Source organism: Myotis davidii, unplaced genomic scaffold, assembly GCF_000327345.1.
Source record: "Myotis davidii unplaced genomic scaffold, ASM32734v1 scaffold573, whole genome shotgun sequence".
Classification (NCBI taxonomy): domain Eukaryota; kingdom Metazoa; phylum Chordata; class Mammalia; order Chiroptera; family Vespertilionidae; genus Myotis; species Myotis davidii.
In genome coordinates this window covers 7,328,533-7,338,640 of record NW_006285997.1, presented here as the reverse complement: position 1 = coordinate 7,338,640, position 10,108 = coordinate 7,328,533, and the positions used below count along the sequence as shown (strand labels likewise).

The window sequence follows — 10,108 nt, the reverse complement described above, 5'->3', positions numbered from 1 at the left end:
TCAAGTGTGTGTGCATGGATATATATACATATATATACATATATATATATGTATGAGTTCGACTGAGAGACCGGGAGAGTTCGACTGAGAGACCGGGAGTTTGATTACTTGCTATGAGGTGTGCTCACCACTAGGAGGTGGTTCAGAATGAAGGAAGGCCCCCTCTGGCAGCCGGCAGCCAGGGAAGGGAGGCCCCAGCCAGCAGCTGGAAGGAAGACCCAGGCCAGCAGCTGGAAGGCCCCAAATGGCCCTGATTGCCAGCCAGGCCTACAAACCCTACACTTGCACAAATTTCATGCACTGAGCCTCTAATTTTTATTATATTTCTCCAATATATAATTATAAGAGAATCCCCAATGCTTTATATTTTAACAGATGCCATTGTTTCTATTGCTTTAGCATGGGGCATTTTTAAAATTGGATTTGTCCCTTAAAAATATGAATGTTCAAGATGAGATAATTTTGTGTGGTGACCCTCCAAAAGACACATAACCTTTGCTTTCAGTATTAACCAATAATAATTATTTCTATATGTTAAGAGAAGTTATGAACACTGAGCGACTTTATCCATGATATAAAGATTTATCCTATGTCAATTAATAAAGTAGATAAAAATTTAGAGGTTTTTCATGAGTTTGAAAGTAGATTCAAAAATATAATGTATACTATTTATGTATTATATACTATATGTTGTACACATAATATAATATCTAAGATAATATCTACCACCTATTGAGTACTTACTATGCTATGTCTTTTTATGTCATCTCATTTAATACAATATCTTTATCTGACAGCTATTATTATTAACACTTTTTTGTTGATGTTGTAGATTAAAAGTTTAAAATCTAATTGCTTTTCAAGGTCATAAAACTAATAAATGGCCAAGACAGAAGTTGACCTCAGATCTGTTTAACCATAAGCTCATTTTCTCAAAGATTACACTAAAGATCACATGTTAGAAGCCCAAGGGCAAGATCCAGTCTGCAGATATATTTTATTTGTTCTGCACTCTATTGAAAAATTAGATTCTGGAAACATTGGTTCTTTTTCCCATGGACACAATCGGCTAAATTGTGCAATACTCACTGGCTTGCCATTTTCTTTATTAAAGAATCTGCTATATTGTTTGTTCTAGAATGAAGTTAAGAATAATATTGCTTCAACACCTGTTTCTATAAAAAATTGGGACATGAATGGTCAACCTAAAGGGCCACATGGTTTACCAGACTCGTTTAAACCGTATTACCTGCCTGGACCCTGTAAAAACTGAGTTCATTATGTCTACATTCAACTCAAGTAAAATAGTTGAAATGGATAATTATACAATTCCTTTCAGTTTAAAAATTGTATATGTATTCTAAGTGAAGCTAATTTTATGATTTTGGTTATATTTTTGAGAAAGTATTTAAAAATATTTGGGTGATTATAATGCAAACCTTCATATATCTGCCATTTCTTAATCCAGCAAAACTAATTATGAATCTCTTAAATTCAATTTTAAAAAGTGAATAATGATTACAGAAAAAATATTTAACTGTAGGAAAATAATCTAGTGCCATAACTACCACTTTTTATGGAAATAAGGGCCATTATTAGTTCTAAAATTATATTTTTATTAAACATGACATTTTATAATCACTATCCCAAATATCTCATATTTTCCATATTCTCTTTTTAAAAAATATATATTTTATTGACTTTTTACAGAGAGGAAGAGAGTTAGAAAGATTGATGAGAGAGAAACATCGATCAGCTGCCTCCTACACACACCCCACTGGGGATGTGCCTGCAACCAAGGCACATGCCCCTGCCCGGAATCGAACCTGGGACCCTTCAGTCAACAGGCCGATGCTCTATCACTGAGCCAAACCGGTTAGGGCTCCATATTCTCATCAGTGCCTTTTCCCTGTAGCTTCTCTGGGTGCTAATATATTGCATAAGATTGCTTGAAGCACCTTTCATGTATAGCATTTCTTGGTGTCTTTCCTCTAGTTTTCCAATAATTGAATTTCACAAATGCAAAGAAATCTATGGATTTTCCAAATATTAAAATTATTCCTTCTCATAAAATATTGTCCTGTTAATTGAAAAGTCTCTAGTTGTAAGCTTCATTTAAATATAGTTTTCAATTTGTAAACATTGTTGCACCTGTTAGGAGAGGCATTCTGTGCAGACTAAATACAATGCAGAGATTGTTGAAAAGGAAATGAAAAGACAGATGCTTTCTGATTAAAAGTGCAATTTATGACAGCTTGGTGGTCCAATGCACATTTCTTCTGTCACTTAACAGCTGTTTCACATAAGTTTTGTTCCAGATCAGTATATTTACTCTATAGGGCATGTCAGAGGTTCTGCCTTTTTCAGTTTATCAAAATATCAGTCCATGTACCAGCAAGCTGTATACCATAAATTCAAGCTCTGGTTCCTCACTCTGTTTAACCTCATATTGCTTGCTCTTCTGCTTGAAACATTCTATTTTAAACCCAATTTACCTCTATAATGGAGGCTTTAACATTTAAATGATAATAAGACAAAGGAGTATTATAACTTTTATATGGCATGATTTCTTGCATGATTGTTTCAATATCATTTAGTAACCCAGCAACTGAGGACAAAGTAGCATAGGCATTTTAAAACTCTTATTAATTCTTAAGTTAGATAATGTTGACTCAATTTTGATTCTTATGCAGCAGCATGTGTATGAATGTTTGTATGTTGCAAATATTTTTCTTTATTGATTAAGGTATTACATATGTGTCCTTATCCCCCTATTGCCCTCCACCCTCCCCACCCATGCCATCACCCCCCTGGTGTCTGTGTCCATTGGTTAGGCCTATATGCATGCATACAAGTTCTTTGGTTGATGTCTCCCCTTTATCCCCAGCCCCCAACCTTCCCTCTGAGGTTTGACGGTCTGATGGATGCTTCTCTGTCTCTGGATCACCAGTTTATGTTGTTCATTATATTCCACAAATGAGTGAGATCATGTGATATTTATCTTTCTCTGACTGGCTTATTTTGTTTCGCATAATGCTCTCCAGTTCCATCCATGTTGTTGCAAATGGTAAGAATTCCTTTGTTTTTTACTGCAGCAGTTCCTTTTTCTCTGCATCCTAGTCAGCACTTGTCATTTGTTGATTTGTTGATGATAGCCATTCTGACAGGTATGAGATCTAGGCCAACTTACACCATACACAAAAATAAACTCAAAATGGATAAAGGGCTTAAACGTAAGATGGGAAACCATAAAAATATTAAAGGAATCCACAGGCAGCAAAATCTCAGACATATGCTGAAGGAATATCTTCACTGATACAGCTCTTAGGGCAATGGACACTAAAGATAAACAAATGGGACTACATCAAAAAATGTATGCATGTTTTTTAAAAATAATTAATTTTCAGATATAATACAATAATGTACATGTACAGATTTTACTGCATAAAAAAAAGTTAGCATACTAGAATTAGAGATTATTCTTTTATTACTTTAGCATTTGGAGCTTGATCATTGTCATTGCTAATAGGTAATAACAGTTCAAAAGTCAGTTAAAAACTCTTGCCTTAAGGAACCAAATATATATGACTTTGCTTAATTGCACTGATATTTGGAGTATCTGATAGAATCTGCTTCATACTGATAACTATGAAGATTAATGTCAGTTAGAAATAAGAAAAATGTGCCAATGAGAACTAGGTCAGAAAAGGAATTTTTCGGCTTCTCTCTAGTTCCCTCTTTTAGTTTCCTAAAACTTATTAGGAAAAGTACTTTCAATATTAATCAAAATATTATATTATTATTTTCAGACTTCATTTAAGCCAGAGGTTCTTGAACATTTTGTTCTAAAAACCAATTTATCCTCTAAATTTATCAGATTCTAAATAAAAGAGCTCTGTTTATGTGGCTAATATGTACCAATATTTATTATATTAGGAATTAAAAATGAGAAAATATATTTATTAATTAATTCATTTAAAATGTCAATAATAAAGTTGTTATAAATTAGTACAATTTACTTTTATGACAATAAATTATATTTCCCAAGACAAGAATATGTAAATTAGAAGAGTGGCATCATTATAGGTATAATCTTTTGTTATAGGTTGTTTTGATTGAAACATATAAAGCACTATGTCTTAGTCTTTTCCGATAATGAAAAATATTTTTCTTTGATCCTACCCTGAAACTTGACAAGTATTCATTTCTTAAAGCTTGGTTTCAATGTGGAATCTGAAACCATATTCATGAGCTTTTTGTACCCTCTGCATTTGTGAATGCAGAGTGATAATGAGAGTGTGAAGGCATATAATGTCAATATTATCCTTTTATAAAAATAATTTTGATCTTAGGGACCTTTGAAGTTTTCTGGACCATACTTGCTGAAATGCTGATTTGCAGAAATGAATGACCTTGGTTAAAATAGTCCACTTCATTCTTCATAATATCTGACAAGGTGTTCAACTTTGCTCTTTTTCAAAGATTTGAACTGTGATTCTTTATTCACCTGTGTGTGTCTTTTCTGGTCACCACTGTGTATGGCCAACCCATTCATCTGACAAACAGCATGAAGTAGGAAATATAAAACTCTCATAAACTGTGATTCTACAAAGAATTCCACTTCTTAGAAGCCTTCCTTTAGAGGAGAAGGTTAAACCCCAATCAACAAATCAACAGTTACAGAGCAGCCTTGCAAAGCTTTGATTGCATGGTATAGGAAATGCCTGTCACAGAGGGAGTGCTATTAAAGTTGCAATGTGCTTCCAAGAGCCTGAGGAGTAAACACAAGAAATTGAATATGAGACAGATATTGAAAAAACAAAGAATGGAGAAACTCTTAAGACTCAAATGGATAATTCAAAAGATCATACTTCGAATTGCCTAATATTTTGAAATGGCTGCAAGGAGGACATAATTCCCGTAGCTGTTGCCCTCACTTAGAATTCTACAGAAGAACATTTATTCCAAATGCCTATCATTATTGGGTCAAAATATATAGCACATGCATTATACCTACCTCTAGTGCTATTTTCAAGGATTATCTTGTGATCATCCCTTTTATGAAGCAACTTTTTTTTATAATGAAGTTTTTGATAATTTCAGCAATAATTTACAGGTGGGTTTACTGATAGATGATGTAAATTTGGCAGCATTTAAGTTAGGGAAATAGGGTGATTCTGATGTGATTTATTCAGATATTTGTTAGAAACACATGCATTTGGTTAGCCAGCATTTATTAAGTACATGATATAACCCAGCACATATTAGAAATGTGAACCTGAGTAAAACATGCCCCCTTTCTCTCAAAGTGGTCACAGTCCAGATTGGGACTCAGACATGGAAACAATCAAATGAAAGTATAGCTGAAGTTCTCTTAACTGATTTCCACTTAACTGACCTGTGGGATTCATTGACAGTTTCATTTCTTTAAAACACAATAATCAAGGATCAAGACTCTTTGAAATTCATCAGAATAAGATCTGTCTTTGAATTTTTACATATTTGTGTTCTTGCAGGTTCAGTGATATGCTCTCTCAGAGTCAGCTATACAGGGTAGAGCAAAAGTAGATTACAGTTGTGAAGCAGTATTCTTTATTGTATTATTTTCCAAGTGAACAACTGTAAACCTACTTTCCCCATCCTGTATTCTCAGATCTATGTATGCCCTTTGTATTTGTTATTAATAACTAGGTAATTGAATTGCTTCATAAACTTATGAATAATGAGAAGAAAATAAAATTACTTATAAGAAATCTATAATGATAACACTCTAAAAGGTGCATTGCTAATAAAGAATTGATGTGTAGTGGGTCAGGCCTCTCATAAAGACTGGGAGAAATTGTAGTAATCAAGAAGCATTCTGCATTCAGTTTGCTTCACAAATATCTATAATAATTCCACTTTATATAAAAGGTGACTTGAAATTTAGAGTCTGACTAAGATAAGAAAGAAATAATAGAACTTTATTCAACAGGCCAGTGTTCAGCGAAAAGGCTTTGGTTTTACATCAAAATATTGGCCAACACACACACACATGCACTCACAGGTTTTAAATTGACATATAATAATTTACATATGTATTAGTCCTTTTTCATGATTATTTAATTGAACCAGCTTCTCAATAATTAACCAGCCAACCTGTGGGACAAATTATATTGGCTAAGAAAGCTCTTGTACAAAGTGATAGAGGCAGGGGAGTACAAATGGAAATTATATTTAGCAAATATCTTATCTACTAAAATAGTTGTCTTGTTTATGATAACCCCTTAGAGAAGCATTAGTATGCATCTTTTATGACTTGAGTTTAGAAATGTTATGTTTATGAACTAAGTGACAATATCAGTTGTCACACACAGTGACCATATATCAAGGAATTACACTAGCGTTAGGTAGAACAGCAGGTCCATTTGTTCAAATACTCACTGAACATATGAGTGATTTTCTCTAACAAGGTCCCTAGGGAACCAACTTGCATCCATCACTGCCTGCATCCTTATGGGAAGATAACTATTTTAAACTCCTGCTAAACTATGTGAAGTTTTAGGATTGATATAAACTATATGTCAGAAGCTAGAGAGAAATATACTGTTGGAACACACACCAGGGAAAATCTGATAGAAACCAGTAACTGCTGATCTAATCAGATTTTCATTTTGTTATGCTTTATATATTATCTAATCTAATAAGAGAGAAACATGCAAATTGACGGTACCTTCACTATGCCTAAACCACACCCGCCAGCCAATCAGAGTGACTATATGCAAATTAACCCAACCAAGATGGCAGCCGGCAGCCACGGAGCTGGAGCAAGCAGGCGGCTTGGGTGCCCCAGAGATGGAGGAAGCCAAGCTTCCCACCTGATCTGGCTAGCTGTGGCCTCCACTAAAGGCAACAAAGTTTCAATTATAGAAGATAAATAAATCCCAGATACCTGCTTCCAGCCAGACTCCACTGGGAGCTTGGGTGGCTGGGGTCATGGCCAGCCTGCAAACTTCCATCAAGCCCTCACCCAGGCTGGCCACACACTCAAGGGGGGAGGGTCCCTGCTTGCAAATTGACCCTAACAGCAGAATGACTGTGAATGACTGGTCACTATGACAAACACTGACCACCAGGGGGCAGATGCTCAATGCAAGAGCTGTCCCCTGGTAGTCAGTGAGGTTCCACAGGGGGAGCTCTGCTCAGCCACAAGCCAGGCTGCCAGCTGCCAGCACATTGGTGGTGGTGGGAGCCTCTCCCGCCTCTTCAGCTGTGCTAAGGGTGTCCGACTGCAGCTTAGGCCTGCTCCCTGCTGGCAAGTGGACATCCCCCAAGGGCTTCCGGGCTGCCAGAGGGATGTCTGATTGCCATCTTAGGCCCAATCCCTCCGGGAGCTGGCCTAAGCCAGCAGGTGGACATCCCCCAAGGGGTGGGGGATACGACAGGGCACAGGCCAAGCTGAGGGGCCCCCCGAGTGCACAAATTTTTGTGCACTGGGCCTCTAGTAAATATATATTTATGAAAAAGTAAAAAGCAATTAATACTTCATAGGTTACTTTTACAGAAAATTAGACACTTTGGTTTTATAAAATGTGTATATACAATTACAATTTTTAAGGTTCAAAAGGATATAAAACGTACACATCATACGTAAAACTGTTAGTATTTTTATTGAATTCATTTATTTCTTCAACAAATTACTTCCTTTTCCCCCCACAGGGTTTATATTCTAATTAAGAAGGAATCCTTTAATTGATGAACATTATGGCATCCACACCATGAATGCCCAGTAATGTAGCCTATTCCCTCCCTTTAAAGGTGGTGGGGAGCTGTGACTTGTGTCTAAACAATACAATGTGAGAAAGGTGAGGAAGGGGGTCAATTTGACTATGTTGTGTTATATAAAAATTCATGTTAACCTTTTGGAGCACAAGAGATTCTCCTTCTGGCTTTAAAAAAGGAATCTACCATGTTATGAATGAACTGGAGAAGGTGGAGTGGGCCACATGGTAGGAGACTGCAGTCCTCTTCTAGGACCTGAGAGCAGCCTCCAGCCATAGGTAGGACTGTGGTCAGCAAACAGAGGCTCGTGAGCCACATGCTGCTCTTTGGCCCCTTCAGTGTGGCTCTTCCACAAGATACCACATGCGGGTGTACATGTACAGTGCGATTGAAACTTTGGGCCCATGCGCAGAAGTTGGTATTTTGTGAAGAGCCGGTATTTTGTGGAAGAGCCACACTCAAGGGGCCAAAAAGCCACATGTGGCTCGCCAGCCACGATTTGCTGAGCCACAGTTTTCTGACCACTGGGCTAGGAGAACCTGGGAATCAGAGGACCCAGGGAAACTTGTGAGAGCAAATGCATGTTTGTTAAGCTATTGACTTCGTAGTAGTTTGTTATTCTGCACACAAAAACTCCTGCAATGTGCATTGGTTTAGCGAGGATTAATATTAGTATGTTGGTTTGAGTGCCTTAGGGTGGTATTAATGTTCTGCCATTTTGGCTATAAAGCTTGGACTAAATATTTGATGGCAGTCTATGAGGTTGAGATGTCAGGACTTTTGTGTGTGGTGATGGCCAGAGGGAAAGGAGGGTGGGGGCTGGGTGAAGGTGGGCGAAGGGGGAAAATGCGGACATAGGGCTTTAGTTTATATGAACTATTACATGTGACTGACAATTAAAGCAAACATAAATATGTTTATTTTTATCCTTCTCCAAACTTATTTTATTTAAACATTTAATTATACACACGAGGTTTTTAAAATAGGGGAATACATTTGAAATAATCTTTGGTGTGTATGGAAGCAAATGTATATAATAATAAATATCCTAATTAGCAGTTCAATTGATTGTTTTCTCATATATATTTAAATTAAGTTTTCCCCCTCAAAATCTGTCCTTTGAACACTCATAATAGCCATGTAAATACTGTTAGATGTACAACATTACAAATTTTACCAGTTTTTATACACACAGGAAAAGTTTGAAATATATTCATACTTATCACTGATTGCATACAAATCATCTAATACATCTTGAATTCTTCCTTGCTTTGAAAATAAAGAAATGGTAAATTACAATAATTATATAGTAACTACTTTTCTTATATTTAAATGCTAAGTTCTGAATCAATGACAAGGCCTCAAATTGGGTAGTTCACATAAATATGCAGAAGTATGGAATGAAAGTCTGCAGCATAATTGCTGGTAGTTAAATAGTGAGTAATTTCTGCATATTCAAACAAGTCCATTAATATGACATATAAATTCATGAACATTTATGAGCAATTAATACTTTGTAAGTTAGTGGAACAGGATATCATATGTTATCTTCCCTAAGGATGAGCCATCTACATGCTCTGACCAAGTTAACGACTCCATTCTTCATACCTTTGATTTTTCTAATGAATATAATTTTTATATTTTTATATCACAGATGAACTTAATGTCCATAAATTGAAATATTATTTTGTTTGAAACTACAGGCAGTTGTTCATCAAGATTTAGTGCATCTCTATTACCCATCAGACTCAGATAAACCATGAGTTTCCCTACTAATAATTTTTATCACCAGGGAAAAATAGTAATCAGATTCTCAAGATAAATAATAATGTTTTTATTTAAAACTACCAATTCAAATAATTTATACTCTGATTTCGAGCAATAACAAAGCAAAATATGGGGGGGGGAAGCTTTGTTTTTGCATCAGCTCACTGCATCAGTTCTTGGAGAAAATTTTAAACAAAAATATTATTATTAAATTCAGAATCAAATGTACCTTACTTAAAAACCCTTAATTTTGCCCTAACTGGTTTGGCTCAGTGGATGGAGTGTCAGCCTGCGGACTGAAGGGTCCTGAGTTTGGTTCTGGTCAAGGGCATGTACCTTGGTTACGGGCACATCCCCAGTGGGGCTGCAGGAGGCAGCTGATCGGTGTTTCTCTCTCATTGATGTTTCTGACTATCCCTCTCCCTTCGTCTCTGTGAAAAATCAATGAAATATATTTTTAAAAAAACCCTTAATTTTCATGGGAATTTCCATGAAATGTCATAGTCTTTTTAAAAAATGTTTCTATTTTGAGAGAGAGAGAGAGAGAGAGAGAGAGAGAGAGAGAGAGAGAAACATCGAT

At 36.0% G+C, this 10,108-nt stretch overlaps 1 long non-coding RNA gene across 1 annotated transcript in view; it reads right to left on the bottom strand.

Moving 5' to 3' along the window:
• Positions 1–2,387: 2,387 nt before the first annotated feature.
• Positions 2,388–10,108, bottom strand: part of LOC102756825 — a 27,758-nt gene continuing 20,037 nt past the window's right edge. Inside the window, exons 2-3 of the long non-coding RNA XR_001512777.1 lie at positions 7,986–7,996; positions 2,388–2,399 (exon numbers count right to left, since the gene is read on the bottom strand). This is a non-coding gene — a long non-coding RNA (uncharacterized LOC102756825). The remainder of the gene's footprint in view (positions 2,400–7,985; positions 7,997–10,108) is intronic.